This window comes from Beta vulgaris, chromosome 8 (genome assembly GCF_026745355.1).
Source record: "Beta vulgaris subsp. vulgaris cultivar EL10 chromosome 8, EL10.2, whole genome shotgun sequence".
NCBI classification, from domain to species: Eukaryota; Viridiplantae; Streptophyta; class Magnoliopsida; order Caryophyllales; family Amaranthaceae; genus Beta; species Beta vulgaris.
The window spans coordinates 13,388,726-13,401,255 of record NC_079209.1 but is presented as its reverse complement, the minus strand read 5'-3'; positions in this window follow the sequence as shown (position 1 = coordinate 13,401,255).

The window sequence follows — 12,530 nt, the reverse complement described above, 5'->3', positions numbered from 1 at the left end:
GGACCTTTTGAATTTTCATTTAAGTGCAAGGCTTGGAGTAACCCTATAAAAGTGATCGCGCCTCTATTGTGAAGGCGGTAAACCCTATGAAAGTCATTGCGCCTCTATTGTGAAGGCGGTCAAAAGTGGACTCATGACTATAAATGAAGTTGGGGTGGTGATAGTGCGCTAGATGAGATTTAGACTAGGCTCAACTTTTTGTCCTTCTTTAGGCATTCTTAAGTTATAATCTCCTGGTCGGTCATAAACGGAATCGGATGGACCTCGTGAATTTTAAGAAATAATTTTCGAAATGACCAATGGAAATGAGGTATGGAGAATGATGAGTGCAGATTCTAACATCATTTATTTTCATATTAGGGTACATTTTCATGTAGCATTAGAGCATTTACATTGCATTTATGCATATTTAGGTCCCTTTTCATAAGTTATGATACTTTAACAGGTTGTTTGGTATTTTGATGTAATCTCAGGTAATTTAGACTTACATTTTAGGATATGAAGATTAAGACACGTAGATGACCTTCAACATGATATATCATGTGTCCAAAATGGATTAGAAGTGAAGAAGATATACACGACTTTGTGTACTTGTGCGAAATATGACACCTCTAAAACATTTTACCCATGACTTTTGTTAAAAGAATGATAATGAGTTAATTCCAACTGTGTTGGAATCTAGACTTCAAGAGATTTCCAATGATATATTACACGTGCAAAACAAAGCTCTGGATCAAAAGTTATAGCTGTCAAAGTTGAGTTGAAGCCACTACCTCGCCCGTACGCTCGTGCAGATTTATGCTCGACCGTGCAGCCTACAATCAAGATCCACGAATGTGTCTGCATTGCTCGCACGACCGAGAGAGATTTCGCTCGACTTTGCACGACCCTGCACGCTCGTGCAAGATGTTGCTTGCCCGTGCAACCTGTTGTAATGTCGTATCTTCCGCGTGACCTAACTTATGTCGGTTTATATTAATCTTAGCTTATAAATAGCATGAAAAACCTTATTTTCAGGAGCTGAGATATGATATCATCATTATTAGTTTATACTTAGGGCTTTTAGAGATAGAAGTTAGAGAGAGAAACTTGTAGATCTCCATTATTCTTCAAGACTCTACCTTTCTTTTTTCATTAATTCAAATATCTCTTTTCTTCTTTTCTTCTTCTTGTTTTCTATTATGATGTTTTATTCTTCTTCTATGTATTTGTTTATTTCAATTATGCTTTCATAGTTTATAATCTATGGTTAAGTTGAACCCTAGAGTGAATTAATTCATGATTATACATTTAAGTCCTGAATTAATTGCTTAATTGGTCTTGCTTAATTTATTGTGCATATTTCAATACTAGATTAGGGATAACTAGTATTATTATGATTCCATTGTCTTGATCACAACGGGAGTTGGATTTTGACGAATTTGAATATTTCAATTAAGGGCATGAAGTTATTGGGGAGTAGGTAGAATGGATTGTTAGGAAGTTAGAGTGCCACATTTAATATCTTTTAATTTGCATGATTCTACGGGAATTAGGCTTGAGCGCATATTAGGGAAGCCATATATACTCGGGAGAGGTTTATGGTATTCTATAGGGTCTACTTTTCCTTGTGAACATTTTATTAATTAGTTTGGGGTAGGAAGTATTATAGTATTAATTCATACTAGTGGAGATACTTAACTCTAGAATCTTTTATTTTGATATTGATTAGTATAATTTATTCCACCATTATTCTTGAAATTAATCTCCTTTAGTCTTACCATTATTTAAGGGTTAATCATAGAACAACTTTCTCTCTGTGGGTTCGACCCTGACTTCCTTACTATATTATTATTAAAAGGATTAGTTAGGTTATTTATTTTTGTTAGGTGCGCGACACGCCTATCAAAGAAATGGAAATGAAAATGAGAGATGAAGATGAAAGTGGAAATGAAAAGGATTAGACATATGTATGATTAATTATTAGACTAGTATAGGCTTGACCATGATGGAGACACAACCTTAATTATATCTTATATGCAAATGCAGACATGGACTGGATTGGACTGGACTATGCAAGCAGACTGGATTCCATGACTGGGCTTTGGTGATGATATGAGAGACTAGACTTTAAACTTACGGATGAGTGAGCAGGATATAGACTTCAAGGAAGGTTGAATAATAATGGAGACTAAACTTTTAACTTAAGGCAAGCAGGCTAGACAACTAGACTTTGAACTTATGGTGAGCAAGTAGGCTAGACAACTAAACTTCAGAACTTACATTAGACTAAGCGGGCTAGACTCAAAAATTGCTTATGGACTTACAAAATGCTAGACTTTGAACTTATGGGTGAGCAAGTAGGCTAGACATTAAGCAAGGCTGGACCATAACAGATACTAAACTCTAAAGTTAAGGCAAGGAGATTAGGCAACTAGACTTTGAACTTACAGGTGAGCAAGAAGGCTAGACAACTAGACTTCGAAACTTACATTAAATTAAGTAGGCTAGACTCAAAAATTGCCTATAAGGAATGCTAGACCTGAAACTTATATTGAGCAAGCAGGCTAGACACAAAAATTGCCTATGGTCTTAAGGAATGCTAGACTTTGAACTTATAGGTGAGCAAGCAGGCTAGACACAACAATTGCCATAGACTAAAGGAATGCTATACTTTGAACTTACGGGTGATAAAGCAGGCGAGACATACAAAATGCCTATATACTTAAGGAATGCTAGGCCTTGAACTAACGGGTGAGCAAGCAAGCTAGACACAATGATTGCCTATACACTTGAGGAATGCTAGGCCTTAGACTTACATGTGAGTAAGCATGATAGACTTAAAGGGATGAACTTTTATAATCCTAAGACTCGATTTTATAGTCCGAAGACTGACTAGGGCTTACATGGAGATGCAAACTAGACCTAGGATATGAATTAACATATAGGCTTGACTTGGACTAGGATTGGACTTAGAATGGAATAGATTGGGATTAGGCGTGGACTGGGCTTGACATAGACTAGGGTTCATATAGAGATGCAAATGGGCTTAACCTTGACTTGAATTAGACTTATATGGGCCTAAAATTGACTCTAATGCTAGTGAATGTAAGGACACAAATTAGACGGACCTAATATGAATGCAAAATGGACTACAATGCATATGGGCTCATAATGAATGCAAGTGAATTGGACTGATTGGATTGAAATGTATTAGATTGAAGGTGTTTAGACTGGGCTTAGAATTTTAGAAATACATTTTTGAAAGGAACCCCTTGTTCTATCTTTTGTTAGAAAAAGATGATGGATTAATTTTGATAATATATATATTTTTTGAATGTCGTGGTATGATGATAATTAGTAAATTTTTTCGAAAAAGGTAGAATAGAAGAAGGTGTAGGATTAATTTTGAAAAATGTAAATTTTGAAATTGATGAATATGAAAAGGTAAGATTGACATGGATAAAACGGGAAGAGGTAGACTATGCATGACACTCCTAAATCTACCATGACCACTTTTCTAGATGCACTTTTTAGGACAAACTCGACCTTGCATTAAGGACTATTTTTTCTTGAATTAGGTAAAATGACCACTTTTTTTTTAGCGAATGAAGACAGACGAACATAGGACTGTACGTAGAGGTGGGCATGGGTCGGGCCAGGCCTGGGTAAATGGCGGGCCGTGCATGAAATTTTAAAATTTTTCCACGACCTAGCCCAAGCCCACGGGCTCGCGGGTCGAGCTCGTAATTCCTGCGGGCCTGGCCCATGTTTTTTATTATTTTTTTGTATTTTTGACAGTTTTGGGCTAAAAAATGGGAAAGGAGCATTCGGCCCGCGGGCCGGTCCACGTGGGCTCGTGCCGGTGCGGGCCGAAAATATAATTTCTTGACAGTGACAGGCCCGCGACCCACGTAGTGGACAACAGGTCGGGTCGGGCCTCGAGAGGGCTCGTGTCGGCCCGGCTCACGTACCGACCCGACCCATGCCCACCTCTAAGTCTGTACGTAGGATCGTCCATTACGACGACTAAATTGTCGAAAAACGCGCAACACACAGACTGGCTGTGCGCGCGCACAACCGTGCATCTGGCGCGGGAAAAGTGCACCAGGCGCAAACAAATGCGCTTGGTGCACGATCCTTGACACGTTTTTCGGGGATTTAGGCGACGTCTTGGGCAATTGACGAATTTTTTATTGTTCGTTAGACGCGATCTTAGGAACGATGCATAATAATGACAAGTTGAGAATATAAAAACAGGCCAAAATTGCAATCACATGCAAATGTCATATAACATGGATGCAAAGTTCTAACCTAAAGTCCGGTTCTATGTTTGAAACTATTGGTCAAGTTTAGGTTCAGTCTGAAAAGGGTCCATGACTAAGAGATTGATCCCACACTTTGTACCCCTGCTTAAAAAGGTGGTTACATGTAAGACGCACTCCAGTTCTCAACTCAGGAACAAGAGAATGATGGCGTGGTTAGGTAGGTTTGCTTATAACTAAGATCCAACACTATCTCTTAGGAAGCTTTTTGGAAGGACAAAACGCAAACCCTCGGGAGTGACCTCACACATAGAACATGTGCTAATGAGGCAAGGTAAATTGTCCTTATGGTGGCTGATCAAAAGCCATGCATATGAAAAAATGCATATTATTCAGAGCATAAAGATAAGAATGAATCATATTTTTCAGGTTTGACCCACTCATTTAAAAAAAAATTTAATTTTTTAAAAAAATCCTCCCTAGTGAAGTCACCAAATTATAGGCGTGTTTTTATGCCGCCTACGCGGTATCCGGTATGAGCGCGTATTATATTTGACTACCCCATTGTTAAGGTTTTATTGAAGATTGTTTTCAAAGAAGTTGCCAACAATTCTTTTTTGAAGAATCATAGACCTAATGGGATGTTGAGAAATCATAGGGACAAATTTCGGACTTATCCAAAGTAGTTTTTCCTGTCATGACTACACAGATGGTCAAAGTGAACCAAAGATTGAGTTCGGGGGTGAGGGTACAACACAGTCAGGAACTATATTGCCCATTGCTGGCCTCTACTAAATATCGATTGATCATTACAAATCTTATGCTATAGAATAATCTTATAATATTTTCATACACCCTAAAAATATTTAGTCTAAGTTGGTTCAAGAAACACATGAAAAGATTAATTTTAGTGATATGTTATTATGTAATCAATTTACAAGGAACCTAGCAGGTTGTCCAAATTCTGATTAATATTATTAGACAATTCTTTAGGTCTTTGATTAACAAAAATAACACGTGGGTGATAAAAGTAATAAAGCTGGATAATCATATAATATGCATAGAATAATCAGGCAGACATATAATAATGTATGAAAAGAAAGAAAAAAGGTTTAGAATATACAATAGAATAATTCTATGTTAAAGATCTACATCATGAAAGAAACAGTTAGTAACTTCAATATAAAAATAAGGATTTTTTAACTACAATAATACAAACTTTTGCCCGTTCTTTCTCAATAATACAAACTATTGATTATTTTTCAATAGTACAAACTTTACATCAAAATTTCCCCAGTAGATCAAGTTGACTTGTAACCTGTAAAACAGGTCAAACAAATCACAAAATGATCTTTCTTCTTTCTCCCTCCTCCCCCAACCCCACACCCACCTGAACCACCTCAACTTGTTACCTCCTACAACAAATTAATAACTGGTATTGCCCTATTGGAGGAATTTTGATATAAATTTTGTATTATTAAAAAATAATCAAAAGTTTGTCTTATTACGAGAGAACGGGTAAAAGTTTGTATTATTCTTGTTGAAAAATTCTAAAAATAAAGAATTTATTTAAGATCCTTCAATATTATACCGTGGCTTGGGTCTGCGAGATTGATAACCTTCGAGACGAGCAATCGCGAAGCCTCAATATCTGAATGTATGAAAGTATGTAGATTGAATGTATTTGTGTTTGAAAAGTATGAGTTTTTGTAGGGAAGTTTTTTAATCTGTAGAAAGGGTAATCTGTAGAAAGGTATTCTTAAAATATTCGTCGAGTGTTATGTGAATAAAATATTTTTTTTTTTAAAATCTGTACAGAAATCAGACCTATTTTTAGGGAAAACAGAACCATGCGCATGACACGACATGCCCAATATAAAGCCTACACGTGGTACACGTTTTGAAAAAGATAAAAAAGAAACTCCGCATCTCACGTAGGGCGTGCGCCAGACACATGGCACAGACGGACAATGCGTGGCACAATGTCGCGTTTCACGAAAGTTGCGCCAAGCGCACGATGGTGCGCTAGGTGCACCAGCCTGGCTTTTGACACACCTTTGCCAGCTCTTTTGAAAACACCTTCTAATAAATGATTTTCTTTTATCCTTTAATTTCGAAAATCTAATTTTACGGGATAAAATCTGATTTCAACTATAAAAAAAATCTTTTGAAAATATTTATTTATTAAAATAAATCAATTAGTTATAGTTAAACAATTAATTGGGATTTTTAAAAAATTAGGCTCAAATAAAATTAATTATCGTGAATAGTTAATTAGGTATTAAAACTTTTCGAAATGATTTTGAATGACTTTTCGGACTACTCTAATCGGACCAATTAAGACAACAATATGTTTCATTATTGAATCTTTAATTATGGGGACACGATTATGTGTGTACACATATAAGTGGATGTTTTCATAATTACCAATATGTCACAACTTCCTTGAAGGCCCTAGGCATGCCTATGAGGATAGGTATGCTCCAAACATCATCTCTTTTTACATAATAATAAGAGTGGATCCACCTAACCCAACTTATCTGCTTTTATTACAATAGCCCAAAAGTGTTCGTATATAGCAGTTACTAGGAAATTTGAGATATTGAGTGCAGGTCTAGCCTCTAGGGAGGCACAAAACAACTGAGCCCAAGAAACCTCATCACCATTATATTTTGGAACATAAATATAATCAATTAAAGGAGTTATATAGCCTCGTGCCATAGTTGTTTTAGTTTGACTTCATTATAGCGAACGCATAACTTTTATTTATTCTATTTTTATTAGTATATATGTGTTTCGGGTAAAAAAATGTATTATGTGGGATGGATCGAGATTAAGGTTAATGATGGCCGGATGTTCGAAGATTACCGAGAGACCTACACAAGACGAGAGTTAAACTACCCCGGGGGTGAATCCGGGATCGCCCCTACGACGATCAAGTCAGTTGATGTGTGTTAATTGGAATATGTGAAGTAGTTTGTCTAGAATTTATTACCTTAATAAATGAGGATCTGCTCCAAATTTATAGGTGTTCAAATGTGTGAAAATGCCCCTGCCAAGCTGGCACAAGATCCAAGATGGATGGGACCCACTGAGGGCTTGTCATGCTGGCAAAGGGCTTTGGAGCATATGGTGGCCCATTAAGGCTTAATGGGCCCAAACATTAGCCCTACGTGAAATATGTGGAAGATACCGCTTTTGATGCCACGTGTTTCGCGAAAGTTACTAAAATGCCCTCAACGACTAGTTGGCTGGTTTACCTCGAGGGATGCCGGAACTTGAGCGGGCGATACCTCGTTCGAATGCGGGTCATATTCTAGAGGGTCCGTTGATGATTAAGGATGCTCAGGTCCTTGGCAATACGAAGGACTTATGAACCTCGCTCGAAGTTGCCCAGAGGCCAATGAGCCCCAGGCAACTCGAGGGGGTGAGGGACCTTGCTCGAGGTTGCCCAGGGGCCAATAAGCCCCAGGCAACTCGAGGGAGTGAGGGACCTCGCTCGAGGTTGCTCGGGGTCCAATGAGCCCCAGGCAACTCGAGGGAGTGTTTGACCTCGCTCGAGGTTGCTCAAGGGCCAATGAGCCCGAGGCAAGTCGAGGGAGTGTTTGACCTCGCTCGAGGTTGCCAAGAGGCAAATGAGCCCCAGGCAACTCGATGGGGTGAGAGACCTTGCTCGAGGTTGCCTAGGGGCCAGTGAGTCCCAGGCAACTCGAGGGGATGATGGACCTTGCTCGAGGCTGCCCAGGGGCCAAGGAGCCCCAGGCAACTCAATGGGGTGAGGGACCTTGCTCGAGGTAGCCTAGGGGCCTGTGAGCCCCAGACAACTAGAGGGGATGATGGACTCCGCTCGAGGCTGCCCAGTGGCCAATGAGCCCTAGGCAACTCGAGGGAGTGAAGGACCTTACTCGAGGATGGCCAGGGTACAATGAGCCCAAGGCAACTCGAGGGAGTGTTTAACCTCGCTCGAGGCTGCCTAGTGGCCAATAAGCCCTAGATAACTCGAGGGGATGATGGACCTCGCTCGAGGCTGCCCAAGGGCCAATGAGCCCCTGACAACTCCAGGGAGTATTTGACCTCACTCGAGGCTGCCTAGTGGCCAATTATGAGCCTTAGGCAACTCGAGGGGATGATGGACCTCGCTCGAGGCTGCCTTGCGGCCAATGAGCCCCAAGCAACTCGACGGGCACGACGCCGTAGCGCTTGACGGACGTCGACCTCGGCGACGGTGATGACCGAGATATCCTTCACTCGACCTGGGTAAAGTGAGGGTAGGTCTTTGACTTTCGTCCGAGCATAATTGACCCGGTGGTTTGCACACGGGTGGTCCTGGTGATAGGAGGAGTTAGAGCTCCGGCAAGGAGTGGGTTTCTGGGCGGCGCAACCGCACTCCACCCCTGGACTCAGCTGAATTTAGTCAAATCCGAGGAGTTTGCGGAGACTGGTCCATGAAGCTAGTGATTTTGGGACTGTTGGGAGGCCTAATTCTTTATATTGCTGAGGGGTTCCTGAGCCCGTCGGATGCTAACCGTCCTTTCCAGGAAAACTATATAAGGAGAGGCAAGTACTTTATTCTGTCTCATTGTATGCTTTGAATCTCTTGAGACCTTGTTCTTCTCTTCATACGATCTCAAGAGCTCTGAAGGTTGGTTGCTATGCTTCGAGTCAGGGAGGAATCTCAAGGGCCCTCTAACCAAGGTACGATCTTATTCTTTCACTTCTTTGTTTGACTTTCTAATGGACCATTCTGGATGGAGGCCCCTGTTGAAGGATACTGGGGGGTACGTCATCTAGCTCGGGGACCCATCCTCCCTTGATAGAACCTTTGTTCGATGGGATATTAATAGGGGGTTCCCGCGGTGTCTGCGGCATTCGAATGTCCTGATCCTGGTCAAGTCTTCGACGTCCTGCCGTACTCGAGTGACGGTGTTTCTATAGTTTCTGACGGGGGGGAGGAGTTAAATAACCCCCCCCCCCCCACACTTTGTCACCATTGCTCAACCCCGGGCCATTAGAAGTTACTTAGATGATCTTTTCGATAGCTAGGTTGTTCGAGTGATGGAGGGAAGCAGCAAGGGCAATTCTCTTACTGCGAGCACGAGCGGCACAGATGACAAGGCTGCGACTCTGTCTCGGGGAATAGCTCACTTCCATCTTCGAGGGCCCTTCATGGACTTTCTGACGGGGAATCTTCGATTCCCCGAAAGCTCTTACTGGATTAAGCATCCTTACGCCCTTTATATACCGGAACCCACGGAGACAATTTGTACCCCTCCGACGGGCTGCATTACTCTCTATAAGGCACATCTTGAGTTGGGACTGAGGTTTCCGCTGGACTCTTTCATAATCGAGGTGCTTTCCTCATATGGTCTGGCCCTATGCTAGCTCATGCCTAATAGCGTAGGCTCGATGGTGGGCTTCCTGGCTATCTACAACATGATGGGTGTAAAACCCTCCTTGACCCTTTGGCGGAATATGGTGAAGCTCGTCATTATGTCTGCCACCTCGCATGGAGAGGGTTGGTGGAGCTTCCAGGTCAGTCACCCCTACAAGATCGTTGGCGTCATGCCCTCGAATCAACAATTCTTTCGTACCGAGTTTATGTACGTATACCGGGACGAGCATTGGGATTTTCCGGTGGTTCCCCTACTCGAGGGCTTGAACTTGTGGCTGAATAGATTTGTACCTCGAATGACAGAGAACGAGGCTAGGGTAGCCATTTACTGCCAATGCGTCACCGTCATCGAGAGGGGTGATCGAAAGCAAATTCCTTAGTACTGGAATCCTGTTGTGGATGACCTGAGCAACGGGCACTTTCTGTCAGCGATGGGGTTGAGCCCCGCCTATTCCCAGGGTAGGGACTTTGTGAGCTTTAGGAAGTTTACCGCCATTCTTTCTAATATAATTCTAACTTTTCTTTGTATTGTTTTGCAGTCATAGCCCGTCAAGAACTCAGCGACGAAATGCAGAAACGGCTGACCGTAAATCAAAGGGTCTAGGAGCAGCTTCGACAAAAGGTTTCGAAGGAAGATACGCGGGTGCCTCGAGCCCCGAAGGTAACCTTTGCTTATTCTTACGTTTTTGCGCCATGCCATGCTTTCCTCGCTAACTCTTTTTTTTGCAGGATCCCTCAAAGAGGCCCAAGATTCGTCCTCCTACTGCCTCTACTATTGTCACCCCTCGAGGGACGGACGAGAGGAGGGAAGTGGCTAAGGAAGATACACCCAGATCGAAGGGGAAATCTGCCGAGATGCTAGAGGCAGGGGAGATCTCTCCTTCTCGAGGGACGACTCTCCAGCTCCCAAAAAGAGGAAGACCTCGGACCCGGAACCTGACACCCGGGCTTTCACCGAGAAGACCACTATCGAGTAGGCTGCCCTTTTTGATTTGGTGGTGAAGCGCTTTATCTCGTGGCCTGACATAAAGGTCATTCGCGCACATTTCGAGAAGGAAGAAGTCGAACAACTTCACTCTTCCTAGATTGGCGTAAGTTAGCATCCTTAACTTGTTTATTTTCTATGCGACCCAGTGCTAACCTTTATTCTTCTTCCAGCACTCGATTTGGATGGCGGTGATGAGTCATCGTCATATTGCGGGCTTTCGTAAGCTTCGAGAGGGGTTGAAAGCTCAAACTCAGCTGGCCACTGAACAGTGCCTGGAGATCGAGAAGCTCAACAAGAATATCGAGGCATAGAAGAAACATTGGGTTGAAGAGAAGGCTGCTTTAGAGCAGAAGGTCCAGGATATGACGAGCCAGCAGGATAGCGTTACGCGCACCCAGAAGCTCGTAATCGAGGAGTGGAAGAACTCGAAGGCGGGCAGGATGTTTGCTGCCGACATAGGGTTGGAAGCAGCTGAGATTGCTACTCGAGAGGCCGTGGCCAAGCTTCGCGAAGCCTTCAAGAAGATACACCCCTCGGCTGACTAGGAGATGGTCGAGGCGGAGTACAATGCGACAGTTAACGCCAAGTTCCAGGTGGATGATGATGTGGATATAGGGAACCTTCTAGCAGAGGACGTTCCACTGATCGATGGAGTGCCCTCGATTTTCAGGCACCCGTTGCTATGAGGAAGAGACCCACGAGGAGGACTCGGGAGAACGACAGAACTCGAGCAACCACACCTCTTCTGAGAGCGATGAAGAGGATGATGGCGAAGAGGACGTCATTGACACCTCAGATAGCGAGACCTTGAGTAGTCTTCTTAGCTTTGTACTTAGCTGATAACTTTTGTGTTTTTGCTTCTTTTGGATGTATTTAGCTAAGCCTTAAGTGGCCTCTAGGATGTAACCTTTTCCTTGAATGAAAATATATTCTTTTTTGTCCCATATTTTCTTGATTTATTCTTTCAGGTCCAATCTTTCGATGTATAGTATACTCGAGACTTAGAGCCTCCTCGAGCAGCTTTGTCATCCCTTTTATGGGCCATAGCTCATGCAGGCGCGTCGCAAGTGATGCGCTTTCCTGGGCTTTTGACACGTGGAGCCCATTGTAGGGTAGGTCATTAATGCCTTTCTAGGGAACTGTAATATGACTTGCTTATATGTATGGACAGAAGTTCTGCAAAACTCATAATCCCATTTTCCTCTCTTCTCTCTCTTTAACTTAACCTTAATTCACCCCATCTTTCTTAACCTCGATCGACGATGTCTCAACCTTTAATCACTGCTAAAGCGCTTCGAGCGGCCAAACGCCGCCAGCTGGCTAAGTCTGGCTCTAGCTCGTCCTCTGCCTCAAAGGCAGTAATAGGAGCTTCGATTGTGAAGCTCGAGGGCCGAGGCTGATCCCTCCATGGAGGGGGGAGACTGCCCCCAAGCATCTTGGCTCCAAAGCCTGAGCCAAAGGTGGTTAAGGTTGAGGACCCGCCGACATTCAAGGTCTAGAACCCTCTAACGGCTGCTGCCTCGAGTGCCGTTGTCATGAAGGTCTTGAAAAAGAGGCCGTGGCTCGAGGAGACCACCAGACTACCCTTCTCAGCCCTCTCGAGGGCTGAAATGGCTGCGAGGCTTGACAAGGCCTTGGAGCACCTCATGACTGAGGTGATGAGAAGGCGTGCCTGACCCTTGATGGGCAGGAGGTCAAGGCTGTTAAGGCGACCCTGACAAAGGTAAGATTATTCTCTTTTCCCTTCTTTAAATGTTTCATTTATTTAATGATGCTGACTTTCCCTTTTTGTGTCAGTTGTCAATCTCGGTGTTGGCCTTGGCTCGAAGGTCTAAGCCGAGGATAGCCGCAGGAGCTGCATCGGGGGAGATGTCCTGGGACTAAAGGAAGGCTCTTGTTGATCGGC